Below are 16,372 nucleotides of genomic sequence, written 5' to 3'. Positions count from 1 at the left end.
TCAGCGGTATTACTTTCAAGGTATAAACAGAATTATGTGAGTGAACCTAGGGAGGACTAGAACCAAATTTATTCATGGTGCCTTACATTACTTTATGGATTGATCTTGGGGTTGCTAGATTTTAGTTACTGTAAAGCTTGTTTTATCACATCGGATTGTAAGCTCACAGAATAATGCTGAAACTAAAGGTGAATTAGCAAACTTTATTTATTCAACTGCAAGGTTTTAAATTGCCTAGAAAATTGCAGTTACACAAAATTCTGTTCTCAGAATTTACTTACAAAATGGACAGGTGAAAAACACATGAAAAACAGGTACAACAGATTTTGTGTTTCAATACATGAGACATAGCTTGCTCATATTTAAACATAACATCTATAAATAATTCACATTTTAGAAATGCGTAATGCCACTCATCAACTGTCTTTATCCATTTCAGAAGGGAAACTAGTTTGCTAGATTTGTGTTCTCTTTTAGTTCATGTACGAGATAAAATGTAATTTCTAGGGTAGATAATAAAAGTTTCCTCTGAAGGGGAAAAAGCAAATGTGGATCATGAATGATGTTTGTATACTGAAATCTGGTCTAGTAATTCTCTATGACTTTGTGAAAGCAAAACGCACTCAGTGCCTTTAAAAATGGGTGTAAATCAAAAAAGTTCAGCTTGACCACATTTAAATGAAACAGCTGTCGAATCCCGATTATGAACTTTTTCAGATAATTCTGATTATAAAATATCCCATTGGTGCTAAGTTAATGTTTTCTATTTGGTTTTGATTACCACCAGATCCAGATGTGCTAGTTGTGCTAGGAGCAAGAAAGTGTCATTCTCTATGATCTTCAGCAGCAAAAACCCCTGCTGTTATTCATCTCTTCCCTCCCCTTCTGCTCTACTTCAGCTTCCTGTGCTGTGCCTCCCTTCTTCCCCAGACACCCTGTGCAGCCATCTTTCAGCCTCCATTCTGCCCAGAAGATTTCTCCTCACTATGGGAAGGTATAAATCTTGGGAGGAAAAGTGAGGTTCACAAAACTGGTGACCTTCTGCAGTTGCATTATTAAAATTAGCAGTGTCTTTCATGTTAAAGAGAACCTGATCACCAGCAGTGATCATATGAAGAGTATTCCAAGAGGAGAGGGTAAACTGATGCAAGCTGCAAGCTTGTGTGTCAAAGTCAATTTATCTTTTAGAATTTTAGGCCACACAGCAAAGTGGATTAAGGAACTCAGCCATCAACAAACACTCTCGCAAACCCACAAGCTGTCAGCAGTTTCTCTGCCTCAGCTGAGCTGAAAAGAAAGGAATTGATGGTAAACCAATAGTGCTCAATCGTCATATGCAATACTGCATAATGGCAACACTGAACAGCCAAGCTATTAATGATAGTTCTCTGCTTTGAGGAAAGCACAGAGTAGATGTAACCTCCTGGAAACAGATTCTAATTGTCCATGTGTTTGGCCATTAAATTGTTCCTTTCCTGCTGATTTCCCAATATACATGAGAAGGGGACTGCCCTCTTGTACTATATTGAAATTATAAATACAGACGTGACTAACTACAGGATCCCCAGTTCATTTCAAGGTACTAAGGCACTACTAATATTTCCCCTCAGAAGAAAATGTAAACAGATATAGTACTCATGCATCTATGGAAATCATTGTGAGAGGATATACTGAAATGGTGTATAATTTTCTCTATCAGTTTAGACATTTTACAGAAGAACAGATGACAGCAATGCATTGTTCATGGGACCATATGTCTGCACTGCAATGTCATCCTCGAGGTAGAGACCAGGGCCGGAGTTCCACTTTGCACTCCATCTTTAGCTGCCAAATATTAAATGTTTGTTTGCTAAGCTGTACAGCTTGAAGTACATGTTTCTGTGTCTCTTGACTGATATTTATACAAATATGAGATTTTATTGGCCTAGAGCATCATGATAGCTGAAGGAATTTATTGTGGTTTCTCTGTGAGATATAAAATCAATGAATTCACGCTTGGGCGCATCTTTATATGCAAGTTTTAATATATACATCAGATAGGAATTGTTGATGTACAGCTTCCAATTTCCCACATCTTTTCTCTGTTACAGCACCATACCATAGGTTTTTTTCCTCCATTCTCCTAATGAATATATGTTTGCTTTGTCATCTTGCCTCCTATCTTGAAAAAGGATTCATATTGATGGGCCGTATACCCAAATGAATTTTTGCATAACATGCCACAATCAGTCATTTATAGCTGCAAATTTCACATCTTTTTTAGAAAACATTTTTGCTATATTTCTAATTAAAGTAGTGCCTTTGTTCAGTTCATTCTTGGACTGTGATAAGCACAGAAGAGGAAACCCTAATGAATTTTGGTTTTCTGAGTTATCTATTGCATATCAAGCACAGAAATACACATATACACACACACACACACACACACACACACACACACACATCCATTCCAACTTTAATAGTGCTGCCATGACCATATTTTTCTCTCTGATAAACAGGAAAAATCACAGGTGTTATGTGGTAAACAGCAGATTATCATAATTTTAGGTTGTTATTAAGTGTTTTAAGACAATACCTTGGTATATCTTTCTCTATTCTTGGCTGTACTGCATTAAGTGATATGCTGTCCAGTGTGATGTCCTTTTATCATTAATGTGAATTGAGACTAGGAGTTTCATTCTTGTTTAGCCATCCCATATGTAAAATTTTCAAAGGAATTTTCTGGAAGCCTGAGCAGAATTACCTTCTCTAAGGAGAAAAGCATGACAGCATCTCTGTAGGCAAGATGGAGTTAAGAGATGATTATGTATTTACTGATAACTCAAAAAACAAAACTGTGTGAAAAAAATCACCACCATACACAATTCTGCCCTTGGGAAAAAGAATCAGAGGAGGAAGGCATTATAAATGCTACTCATATTATTGAATGCACTATTCAAAGTTATTCAAATACTAGAGCAGGGACAGTTAATTTGAAAATAAAACAGGAAGAAAAATATGCAGCTTTAAATGTAGTCATGCTTCTACTTCGGATACTTAAATGAGCTAAATCTAATATCTATTTTATGTATTATGTATTTTTATGCATTAAGTGTTAAATCACTCCTCAATTCTTGAATATACTCAAGCTTTCTTTTGAGCAACCTAATTACCATATCCCGTATTGTATATGCAATAATGTACCATACAAGTGTGTTTCTTAACAGAAAACCCCAAATCTAGGCAATATCTTCTGCTTGGCATCTGTTCTGATGGTTCACAAAAGAAATTTTCCCCTAAACATCACTTTGATATTTTCACTTTGGAAGTACATAAAAGTTAAAATTTTCACTGCCAGACAGACATATTGTTTTCAAAGTTCTTAGTCTAAAACTGTTCTTTGAAGAAGCCAACACTGCAGGCAAATTTTAACTTACTTTTCAGTGTGTAAAATCCAGGCACATCCTGTCTTAATGCAAAGAAAACAAAAGGAAGTTGTGTGAAATATGCTGTATGGTAGCTGCATGGAGCAAGATTAAGAATATTTCTATGTTGACCTTTTAGATGTTTGAGACTTTTTTCTTTATTCAATATTCTAATTCTATATTCTCTAATATTATTTATAGCAATGTAGTGATTCAGTTTTCCCTAATCATGGCAGATTTGACTACTGGTGGCTTGAGATTTATTCACCAGTTTTCTTTCACTCTACATACCTCTAAGAAATGTATTGCTGTCATTTTGTGGTGAGGACATTGCTGAGTCAGAATGGTAATAAATTGTGAATAATGTCTCTGCAAATGGGTAATTCTAGCCCATCTCACCAGTACTTACATGCTTGAGTGACTGCAGCCAAATGCTTTTCCTTAGTCATTATGAAATCCCCATTCCCACCTCTTATATAAACCTAGCCCAGGCTACCCCTAATTCTCAAGTTTGAGTACTTCCCTTGAAGCGATGATACAAGAGCAGCAGTGATTCACTTTCAGATGTGCCCACGCAACAGCAGGAGCTTGCCAAGATAGAGAAGGAAATGTCCAAGGTCAGTGACGGTGCAATGGAGAAACTTTGTGAAACTGATGTAAACACCTAATTCTAAAAGAGATTGGCAATCAGCTAAACTGGAGATACTGATTTCTCACAGAACATATTCCCTTCTTCATGAAGTGTTTTATTTTAGAAGTTCTTTAAAGCGCAAGGCATTTCCAGTCCTTCACTCAGATATGCAGCGAAGAGTACCCAAGTTCCAAGAACATTTAAACTTCTCATATTTGGATTTCCATCCAAGCCTTTAATTACCTCTACATTTTTTAAGCTCTACAGAGAAAACGCCCCTTTCCCCAGCAGCACCTTAACTATAGAAGTAGAATGTATTTTGCCTGCTTCTCCTATCCCTGTGCTTTGAGTTCTCTTATTCCATGGCCCAGCTTCACTGGGAAACACCTATGATACCATTGTCTAAACTCTTGTGCAACTTAGAATTTTTTGGAAATGGTGCATGGTGCTTTGAAGAGCTCTGGGAAAAAGAATCCAATCAAGATATCCAATTTTTTGTAATGGAAACCGAGATTAAATTGATGTGCCACAATTATTTCCATTTTCCCTCAAAGAGAAAACGGTTTGTGAAGAGGAGATTATGACTGAGTCATGAATTTAGAAGAATTCTTAACATCTGGACAGGAATAGAAACTGGGATAAACCTCTTGTGCTTAGTATTTGGTTCCACCTATGCTTCCCATGTTGCTTCCTATTTCTCCTAAATGTTTTACATTTCCTCAGCAGCTTTTGTATAGTACTTGCCATTTTCTATGGATTGCATAAACATTTGGGTATGTCAATTGATCAAACAAAATCATTCTGCTTGAGTCAGACAGCAATGTTTCAATAACTTTAATGCATAATACATATTTATGTTGACAATGTGCATTAAAACCATTTTAAAAAGTATTACAGACTTTTCTCCCTCCTAAGTGATGATGATAACAGTAACTATTCTAAGAGGTCTAAAATGCTATTGGGAATTATATGTAAACTCCATAGTTGCTAAGATTATTACTAACTCAAGCTCTAAGTGGAACTACTGTGTATTATATGACTCTCAATTTATGAGGAGAAGGGCTAAGAATGCAAAGTATCCACAGGAAGTACAAATTTTGGTGTGGGAAATCCATTCTGTAACAATAAAAGTGGGGGGAGTGAGGAAGGGGAGTTTAGGAGATTCCTTTTTGGTGTGCTCGTAAAATTTTTGTCTTTTTGCAACTTTTTGCACAATTTCAAACTTTGATGGTACTGAACTGGGAGGAAATGCTGACTCCCTTGAAGGCAGAGAGGCCCTGCAGTGAGACCTAGACAAATCAGAGAGCTGGGCAATCACCAGCTGTGTGAAGTTTTAACAAACATCTCACTACACGCTGCAACTTTCCCACAAGGGGAAGAAGAAAGGCAGGTACCAATCTCTTCTCTTGTGGTGACCAGTGACAGGATCTGATGGAACAGCATGAAGTTGTGTCAGGGGAGGTTTAGGTTAGATATTTGGAAAAGGTTCTTCACCCAGAGGTGGCTGGGCACTGGAACGGGCTCCCCAGGGAAGTGGTCACAGCACCAGCATGGCAGAGTTCAGAAAGGGTTTGGACAATGCTCTCAGGTGCATGGTGGGATTCTTGGGGTTGTTTTGTTCAGAACCAGAAGCTGGATTTTGATGATCCTTGTATATGCCTTCCAAGTCAGGGCATTCTATGATTCTGTGATTTGTAATGAGGGAGTAAGTAAGCTGTAATATTATTTACAAGATATGAAGGATACCTATTGTATATTGTTACAACTCTTGCAATTTAAATGTTTGTTAAAGACATCCTAGTAAAAAATATAACCTATCCTCAGACACTCACTGCAGTGGCCAGGAATCAGCTGTGTCTCTGGAAATAAGCAGGTCTTTACAACTCAGTTTACTGCCTTGTGTGATAGGGTTTCTGCTCTTAAATTCCATGCAGTAAGAGAACAAAGTATCATTGGTTGGCATGGATGTTTTAAATGTAAGTACAAATCAGTACTTACTTTGGAATAAAGCCAGGTATGTAAACTTTTATGACAATAGTAATATACAAAATGGCAATTGATACAAATACTGCTCTTTTCTGTTGTCAACTGCCATATAATCACTTCCAATTCTTACAAGAATAAATGGAAGAGGATCCTTAATAGCAGTGAATAACAATAAAGACACTGCATGTAACTAGTATTTCAAACTATGAATATCAAGATACAATTCTATCTCTGGGGATCACAACCTGAAAATAATACACAGTGCAGCTCCCCTGTTACCTTAATTTTACTTTGTTTATTGTAAAAAGAATATCAGTAAATGGGAAACAAACTGAAACCCAAAAGGTTAGAGATACCAGCACTTGAAGCAGAGCTCTTTGAACTCTATTACAATTTCACAAAATGTGAAAAATACTCCAGAGAAATAATTAACAAATCAGTGAGAAGTGGCATTGCTTTTATGTGATACACCAAGGTAAAGTAAAACTTAGATGTGAAAACTTGCAAAAGCAAGAACAATGTACAATAGTATATAGAGAAGACATCAGCATATTTCATCAGGTTGATAAATTTTAGAAATAATCATATTAATAAAGTTAATTTTTTTGTACAGCTCATGAGAAGCTATAGATTATTGGGCAAAGTGGATAGGAACTGTTGTAGCCCTTGAATAACCAGTGTCATTTCACCTGGACTAAATATTCACTTTGTAATAAAATCTTCAAGTTTTTTTAAATAAACTTCCAATTTTAAATACCACTCAAACAACAGACAGTTAATTATGCAATAAAATCCCTCATTTATTTTAAAGAAATGCATCATTTGACCCATAAAGCCCTTGTGCTGACACCTGGTGCTCTCAATGATTCTGCTACATGCATTTTAAGTAGGCTTTTGTACTACTTTTTTTACAGTAATTATTATGACATTTTAAATATATTTTGATGTTGTAGATATTTGTGAAGGGCTTTTTTATGTATTTGGTGGATGAGTGAAAGTAGCTTAACGGATATTAAGTAAATAGAGTATTGCACATTACAGTTCATTAGTTGTACTCTCTAACTATGGAAGGAGATTGCCTCAATGTTGATATGGAAAAAAAAGCACTGCAGGAAGAGGAGGAGAGTTCTGGCATTAATTTCAATGAGAATAAGGTGGGTTTAAAGACTTTTGGTCAGAGAAGGCAGAACATTACGGGGACTACTGCAGTAAGCAGTGTGTGTAGCCACCCAAGAGTTTACTGCCATAGGAATGGTCTGTTCTGTGGCTGTTGGTCTGGTGACAATTCTGGGCTTAATTTAGCAGTGTGGATACAGCCTCTGAGACTCAGATTTTTCATATACAGACTTGCAGGTAGGGAATTTCCCTGATACACAGATCATTCAGAGGTAATTCAAGGGTGCTAAACAGCCTGTTGTTAACAGACTGTTTTATGGGTTTCTGTGGTGCCTTAGTACAGCTGGAAAACTTTCTATTAAGACAAAATGCTTCATTTGAGCATACTGAGTCATTACAATATTCCTCTTCCTTCCAGTTCTGCTTTAAAAAAGTAACGCTGCTGATGGCAAAGCCCAAAAACCTTACTCAGCACACCTTTACTTACAGCTTACTTGCACTGAAGAGGTTTGAGGACAGTAATCTGCAGTAAGTGCTGGCAAGGGTGCAGCAGGCTAAACAGCACTTTATTAAACTAAAGAACTAAGCTTGAAATCAATTAAAACTCAATTGTATAGAGCAACTGGGAAAAAAATAGATTTTGTTCCTCTCTATACTCCTACTTCTTTTTCACATTAAATTCTTTACTGATTTACAGTCAGCTCTAAAGTTATTCTTTCTTGATCAATGTGATCCAAATATAGGCTCAGATAAACAACAGATGATAAAAAAGGAAAAAAACCAGGAAGGGTGGCAAATTATTTGCTTGATTGAATGGTAACTATTTTCTGACCTTAACCAGAAGGATCATGGTCAGAAGCAGGTACACTCAGAAAAGGAATTATTCAAATATACTTTGATTTACTTTGCCCATGACCAGTAACATTTATAGAAACAATCCTGTCTAGGCAGAAAAATAGATACAATGACCCAATAGGTCTTTTCCATCTCTTACTCCTATTGTTCTGCTATTACATAAAATACATTAAAAAAAAAATTTGCATAACATACTGGAACAGCTCCAAGCAAGCCATTACAATCTCTGAAGAACAAAATAAATATGTAATTTAAATACAGCCTAAAAATATATGTCTGCATTCATTCTTCCATTGGAGATTACAAAATGAATCTTTATCAAATAACTCTCCCTAAATAATGTCAAATCTCCAGCTGAACTCAGAGGAAAGACTGAGGCTTTGTCCTTAGAGCATACTGCTTTATTTTTAAGACCCATAAGGGCAAGTTTTGAAAGCAGGACTAGTCTTAAGTTGTTGATGAATTTCAACAGGAATCTCTTTGGTCATAAAACCATGCTCAGCTTTGAAAAATGCAAATATTCATTACTTTAAACTAGAGTCAAATGCAAGTATTCTATAGAACAAAAATCAGCCACAATGAGCATCAACTTTTAAAAAACAAGTTAATTAAATCTCCACTCGAAACCATTGCTTGATGAACTGAAAGACTATTCATGTACCCTGGTTATTTCCATTAGAAGTGGGACTGACCTGTCACAAGAGACAGTGAAGGAGGACAACTTCTACAAAGCTTGTCAATGAACTTGCAGTACCAAATTTCATGTGCAAAAGACACCAGACTGATTGCAACCATCCCTCTTCAGGGTCCTTTTGGGCATATGCAAAGCCATGTGCAAGATATACATAATTTAAAAATACTGAACAGCTACTGGTTTATACAACACACCACGCAGCTACAGGAACAAGATGCTAGACACTAAATGTTCACCACCCCTGTAGTAAATGTAATGAATATTTCACCAATTTTTCAGTGATCAGGTGAAGAGTGAGCCTTCTTTGCTCCTTGAATCAAGCTGAGCCTTGACATTGCTGAGCTGCTCTCTGCCTAATCCCTATTTTTTTTTTTAATGCTTTGGTAACTTTTCCTGATAACATATTTCTTGCTGAATGCTCAAGCTGCTCACAATCCTCTGCTTGTCAAGTTTACCTGTCTTTGGTTTTACCTTCCTGTCATGGTTTAACCCCAGCCAGAAACCAAGTCACACCTGCTTGCTCACTCCCCCACCAGTGAGAGTGGGGAGAAAATGAGCAGAGTAAGTGGGAAAACTCACAGGTTGAGATAAAGACAATTTGATAAGTTAAGGAAAAGCTGGACATGCAAGCAAGCAAAACAAAGCATTAACTCACTGCTTAATGGGTAGGGGTCCAGTCTACCCCAGGAAAGCAGGACTCCATTGCACTTAATGGTTATATGGGAAGACAAATGCCACAGCTCCAAACGTCTCCCCCTTCCTTCTTCTTCCCTACACTCTATGTACTGATCATGATGTCGTATGGTTTGGAATATCCCTTTGGTCAGCTGGGGTCACCTATCCTGGCTGTGTCTCCTCCCAGCTTCCCATGCACACTCAGACCCCTCACCAGCATGGCAGTACAGAAATCAGAAAGGGCCTTGGCTCTGTGCAAGAACTGCTCAGCAATAACCAAAACATCTCTGTTAACAACAGTTTTCAGCACAAATCCAAAATGCAGCCCCATACCAGTCACTGTGAAGAGAATGAACTCTACCCCAGCCAAAACCAACACACTTCTCTACCTTGTGTGGATCTAACACGTACTTTCTCACAGTTCTTTGTTACAATTTAGCTATTTTACTAGAAGTCTGAGTCAAGAACTTGCAGCTGGGCTGTATCCCATCTAGAACTTGGATCCACACTGACAGTAGACCATGTTCAGACATGTCTCTGCCTTGATTTTACAGAAGTCTTAGGAACATGATACAGAGATACCCAAGCTGGTCAAGCAGGAAATCAGCACAGGTATAACAGGATTCACTGACTCATTGTTCTTCATGCCTTAGGGAAACCATAGCTATTCTGCCATAAAATACATCTGAGCTATTAAACTTTGTCAGATCCGATTTGACTCTACCATGCAGTCAGTTCATACGTTTCTGAATCCCTAACACTGTTTCACAGTCTGGCTAATTGAAAGGGGCATATTTGATAGTATTATGATTATGAAAGCCCTAGGATTTTATGTGATAATTCTCAAAGAAAGGACATTAGTCTTTGCTACTTAATATTTAATATGTGGAAAGGACAGAAGTCAACAAGTAGGGGCCAAACTACAGGCTATCTCTTAGAAATGTACCATGTTTCTGATAAATTACCTCAAATCATGAAGAAATACCGTTCACTTATTAAGCTCTAATAATTTTTGATTCTTCACAATGCTAAGGAGCTATTACTGTCAATTGGAATATTCATCTCTAATTTAAACATTTCTAACTTGTTGTGCTGTGTATGACATATCATTTCAAATCACATTTAATTATCATCTCCTAAATAAAAGAAAGGAATGAAAGATTATGAAAACTGCACAGACAAGCTATCGTTTGATCAGTGAGTCTTATTATGATTTTATCTATCGGATTAAAGGGCTTCTTCACTGTATTTTTATTAATCAATTTTGAGAAAGAGAAAAGGAGAACTAATAACCACAAGCTTAAATATTCTTTTGTAAATACAGGAAGAAGAGCTCAAAAATATAGGGTAAAAATTGAAAAATATGCATTCTGTATTAAAGGAAATATACAAAGATGAAAACATAATGATGCAGACTCAGAAATTGGAACGCATTTGTAACAGCAAGCAAGTCTGTCTGACAAAGTTAAAGTAGGACATTGACATGCTTGTGTAACAGGAAACAAAATCCACAGGCTGCTTCGGGTGGAGAAGTGTAAGAGTAGTGTACAGCAGTGTTCTTTGTTTTGCTCCCTTCTAGGGTGAAACAAAGTAATCTATCCTGTAGATATGTTAGTCTCATGTAGCTTTTAAGCATTTATATTTTAAGACTTTCCTATTTTTACAACAAAAACATATGCATTGCACACCTTCCTGTCCAGCTGCCCTGTTCTCTTATGAAGAGAGATATTGGGAGTCACTCTTTATCTAAGGATAGAAGAACTTGGTAAAAGAGTATTTCTTTTTATTAAAAAGACCAGCTCTAACTTTGGTTTTATGTTCTTTAGAATAAATGGCAGCTGAAAGAAAGAATTAGAAATAGAAAAAGAATGAAGGCTAATCCTCAATTTAGCAGCATGAGTTAAAAGGATCACTTTCAAGGCCTGCTACTTTTCATTCCAAAAATCTTAATAGCAGCGTCTCTTTCTCAGTGTGATCCTTCTTATCATTCAATAAAGGACAGTTTTTTTAAGAAGAAGAAACAGATATGAGAGCTTCAGTAAAGTTATCAAAGAGCATGATGTTGTCATACAAACTAGAAGAAAAAGACCTCTTCATACAGATCTGTCTATGAAGAAATCAGAATGTTAATGGCAGCTACGGGCTATTGTTTGTTCCAGGCCTAATTAACTTAGAGAAAAGGTCTATTTAGGGTTGATTTTAAACCATATATTTATATACAAGTATAGTTTCCGGTGTCACTTTCTACTTTCTTCCTTTTTATATTTCATAAAATATCAGGCAGTCTCCACTTCTGCTGCTCTTGTGCCCATGGCCAAGCATTGATTTCAGAGTAACAGCTGGCAGCCACAGAGCTCTGCTGCCAGCAGGTCCTCCCTTCTTCCCTCCTCTGTGTCAATGCATTCCAGCATCTGAAGAACAGGTAGCAATGCTCTCAAGAGAGTTTTGGAGTAGTTTTAATTATTCAGTTGTGCTCTGGTGTTAGAAGTGATTCAGCTGTCCTACTAACTAATCTTACATTTCCATTCCATGTAACTTCAGGGCCCTGTCAATTTCCTTCAGTTCCCTGAGATTTCATTTTCACATTACATTTTTGTCACTGAACAAATGCCATTGGAAGCTCTAGCAATTTTCTTTAGCAAATCTTATTTTAGTGAAAAGTAGAGGAAGCATGGAATGAGATTTCCCTAGACAACTAAGGCAATAAAAATAGAATGTAAGTCTTTAAAGAGAATTTCATTCTGATTTCCAATAAAACAGACAAATTCACCTTTCTCTTCTTCTTTCTTTTTCCTTTTTTCCCTCCCAAAGTTTAATAAAAGTTATAGTAGTGTGGTTTCAAATAATATCAAAATATCTAATTATTCTTGTAAAGAATCATGAAGTACTTCTAAGTGGTACTGTATTACATACCATTTCAAATCACATTTAATTATTATCTCCTAAATAAAAGGAAGGAATGAAAACTTCTGAAGACTGCACAGGCAATCTATTCTAATTCACTCCCTAAACCTTGAGCTGCTAATTTGATTATGAATTGAAACCTTTGTGGGTTTGCAATCTTCATTTCAAATACTCTGACTGATGGCTCTACTTCTCTTAATAACCTTCTGCAGAAAGTGCCAGATTCCTTTGGGGGTTTTTCGTTACTTTTCCCTTTAACAAAGTGAAGAATACTTTCTGACCTCAAGTCTGAAGTTAGCATGACAGCAGGTGAGAATGCTGAAATCACAGCTGTGGGTTCATTTCCTTCCACTGAGTGAATTTCTTCATTTTAGATGGGTACAGAACCAGGTAAGAATTATTACAGTCAGAAAGAAAACGGTATTATTGGCAGGATCATTTGTATATATTTCTGAGCATCTGGAGTTAAATTAACTCTGATTGTCTCTATAAATGCTTCTCAACTTCCCAGCTTGCCTTTGTGACAGAATTTGAAGGAGTGGGGTTTTATTTCTGGTTGGGTTTTTTTTCCTTCCCATGGTAGATCAGTATTTTATTTTCCACTTAATTTTTAAACCTCTTCCCTTACTTTTCTGGCTGCCAAAAGGGTAAAATACTGGGATGGAAATATTCAGGAGTTACAGAGTAAGAGTTAATACACTTGTGTCCTGTTGACTCAAAGCCTAGGGAATAATTGAAAAAAATTGAATTAGATAAAAGTGCTTATAATTGAAAGATGATGCTCACTTCTCCAGGGCAGTTTTGTTAGTTTGCTAAGAGCCTTGTATAACCAAGATACCCCTGCAAGGTTAGAATACTTTACTCTGACATCTGTTTGATATACACATGGTGCCTGTACCGGTGTTCTATGCAGGACATACAAATGGCACAACATGGCAAGATAGTTTTTATTCTTTCAGTGCTGCAGACTCTTCGTAGGGTAAAACAGGGACACATTTTCCTGTATTCTAATGAAGAGCTTCTATGGTTACATGGAAATTTACCACACTTTTCTGTGGGGATGTAGATCTGAGAGGCATTACTGTGTCTTTCAGAACTCTTTATATGCTGGCTATTTTGAATCGTAAGATAAAAAATTTATGTCACTTAAAAAATATCCAAACAACTGAACTGATAATGTCAGAAACAAGAGGAGCACTTTGGACCATATTGATTTATAGTAAATCAGCTCAAATGAAAACAGCAAGTTTTGAATATTTAACTGAAGAAAATTATCAGGTAGTGATGTTTTTCATAAGACTTTTAGCTGGGACCTGTAATTTGTGTCCTCTCTATGATGGGTCTGTCTGTGCCTTCTTCTTAGTATGAAGGACATTGCACAAATCCAGTCAATTTCTGCTTTCTCAGGATACAGAGGGAAGAAGTAAGAATCTATAATCTGTTAAATCACATATCTAGGTGTGGTTTCTTGTTGGTTATTGAGATCAGTGCTCATGGCACGCAGATGAAACTTTCATGAAAAACCATAGTAAGGATATGTCCTGGATCAGGCTGTAAAGAGATCCCTTTTGAGAAGACTGCATTACCCAGCTCCAGCTTTCTCAAGACTATTTCTGTGGCACCACACCATTGCTAATAATCCATGCAGATTAACATAGAGATGACTCTTCATGCACAGTTCTCCACAAGTGCTACTAAACTGCTTTCAGGGATCCAAATCTGTTCAGGCTCCCTTCCCTGTCTGCATTTTTGGCAATGATTGCACAAAAAAGATGAAAAACTTTGTAACCAACAACCAAAATTGAGAATGCAACATGAATGCCCTAAACAGACACCCTTTGCTTGTTTTCTGCTTGGCTCCATGAATCTTGCAATATGTTCAGCCCCCAGGCAATCAGTCCATTGCTTAATGTGTTCTCTATTATTAATCATCATTATAAGATATAAATCTCCCCAAATCTTTAGAGAAACCTTTATCTTTAAACTTGGTTTTGAGAACCAAAAAAATAATAACAGTGTGTCATTTCACTCCTGGGCACATAAATCACCACTGAATCTATATTAATATGTGTCTTGAACTGGTTTCTGTTAAGCACTCTGCCAAAGATTTAGGCATGGCAAAGTTTCACAGTACGGTTTTTTGAGGATGAAGCATACTCAGATTTCATGTGTTTTCAATATCCGGTCTGTCTGCAAGGCTTATCAGATTGTTTTTCTTCCCAAAACAGAGTTTTCATTTCTGGTTGCACTGTAGAATCAGAGGAGTTACTGAGCTGGATTCTGTTCTGTCTCACTTGTAAAGCCCTGCTGTTACTAGAGGACTGTTCACTATAATGTCTCTTAATTGTAAATATTTATTTTCAAGTAGCTCATAGAATTTCATGAAAGAAGGAAGCAATAAAAATTGAATTCATCAAAATGAATGCTGTTCAACCGTTTCTGCTGTTGTTTGGTGAAGTTTTATTACTGAAAGGTTAAGCAATTAAATTTAGTTCACAATTACTCTTTCTAGGTCTGTAACTGCTTTTTCTGCTGGGATCTATTTGAAATGCCTTAGTAGTCCTAATGCTGCTGCAACCTGGACTATAATCTTCAGTTTGCCATACCTGAGTTTCTCTTATTGCTTAAAAATATAAGGAAAAATAAAAAAGTGATCTTGATCGTTGTCTCTCTGGGTTAAATATGAAGAGAACAGGCAAGTTGATGGTGTTGATGGTCTCCACTGACAGGCAAACAATATTCAGAGGTATTCACCTGAGAAATACTTCCTCTTGTGATGTTATAATATGCTTTTAAATTCTGAAATGGAAGGGCATACTAAAGTGGATATTATTAAGACTGTAGCAGTATCTTTCCCTGGTTTTCTACTGTCTTGTAGACGTAAAGACAATAGGATTTTGTTTCCTACTTTTCAAACAGCAGAGTTTTGCAGGTTAGTTTGCTTGTGGTGTGAGTGAATCAAGGATCTTCAGCTGGAATATCAGAATTATCTTTTACTGGTGGTATTGGTACCACTTAAGTGCTTTGAACAGAAAATAGCAATGACTGAGGGAGCAAGAGATGTTGGCCTGAAATACTTGAGCCTACATCGTTAATCTGAAAAGCTGCTGCAATCACAAACTGCACCAGATGAAGCAAGTTCTGAAGTACCCTGGAGCCTTGAATAAGAAAGGTAAATAGTCACAGTCCAAAGTGGGGAGAGGTCTATATATGCATATATAAATACATATATAATAATATATATATATCTGTTCACATGAAATACCCCTGCTATTCCAGCCTGCAAATTCAGTGCTTGCTTCCATTGTAACTATTTTATTAATGGGTTAATGGAGTTTTGGATGGAAATTAAATTATCGAAAGTGATAAGGGGAAGTAAGGGGTGCCTCCTCTACCTTAGTCATTCAAAAATTAGTAGTCCTTTGTGGATGCTGTCTTCATTTACCTTCAACAGTTCAATTAATCCTAATTAGACTTATTTATTAGGAGATTTGAGTATGTGTATTTAGCTCTGAAGATTTTCTGGTGCAGTCCAAACAGACTGACAAAGAAGTGCAATCAATTAAATGATGTAGGGAAGTAGGAAATGAAGACTCTTTCAGTAGGATGCAGGCAATGTGTGATCCTAGACATGCATTGCACCTTTAAATCTTTACTATTTCTAGCAAACCAGTTGAAATACTTCCCTGAAGTCTCTCTGCAAACAGAGGCAATGCAGAGAATTTATTAGACCCAGCATCTCCATGGCAGTGCCTGTATTAAAAATGAATGGACAGCTTCCAAAAACCCATTGTTTGCTGTCTCCACAGATAGGATTCAGCTAATGAAACAGCTAATTAGATTTTTGTAATCCTGTCGTCATTGTTTGAGAGTGACACTTTACTTGAATTTCTCATGTGGATCTCTTCAGCCTAGGAAGGAATACTTTTTTCAGGCCAATTTGGCTCTTGTCACTTTGCTGGAATGGCAGTTCCCTCTGTTGGTGTAATGAAATCACTGCTTTCCCAAACAGAACTATGTCACTCAGCATTTAAATGGGCAAGAATAGGAAAATGAGGAAATGATTAGTCAAACAGGCCCTGTGTTCAAAATCCATTTCTGAAATCA

This window comes from Coloeus monedula (genome assembly GCF_965178545.1).
Source record: "Coloeus monedula genome assembly, chromosome: 6".
Lineage (NCBI taxonomy): Eukaryota > Metazoa > Chordata > Aves > Passeriformes > Corvidae > Coloeus > Coloeus monedula.
The sequence above is the reverse complement of the archived record's forward strand: the minus strand, read 5'-3'. Positions refer to the sequence as shown.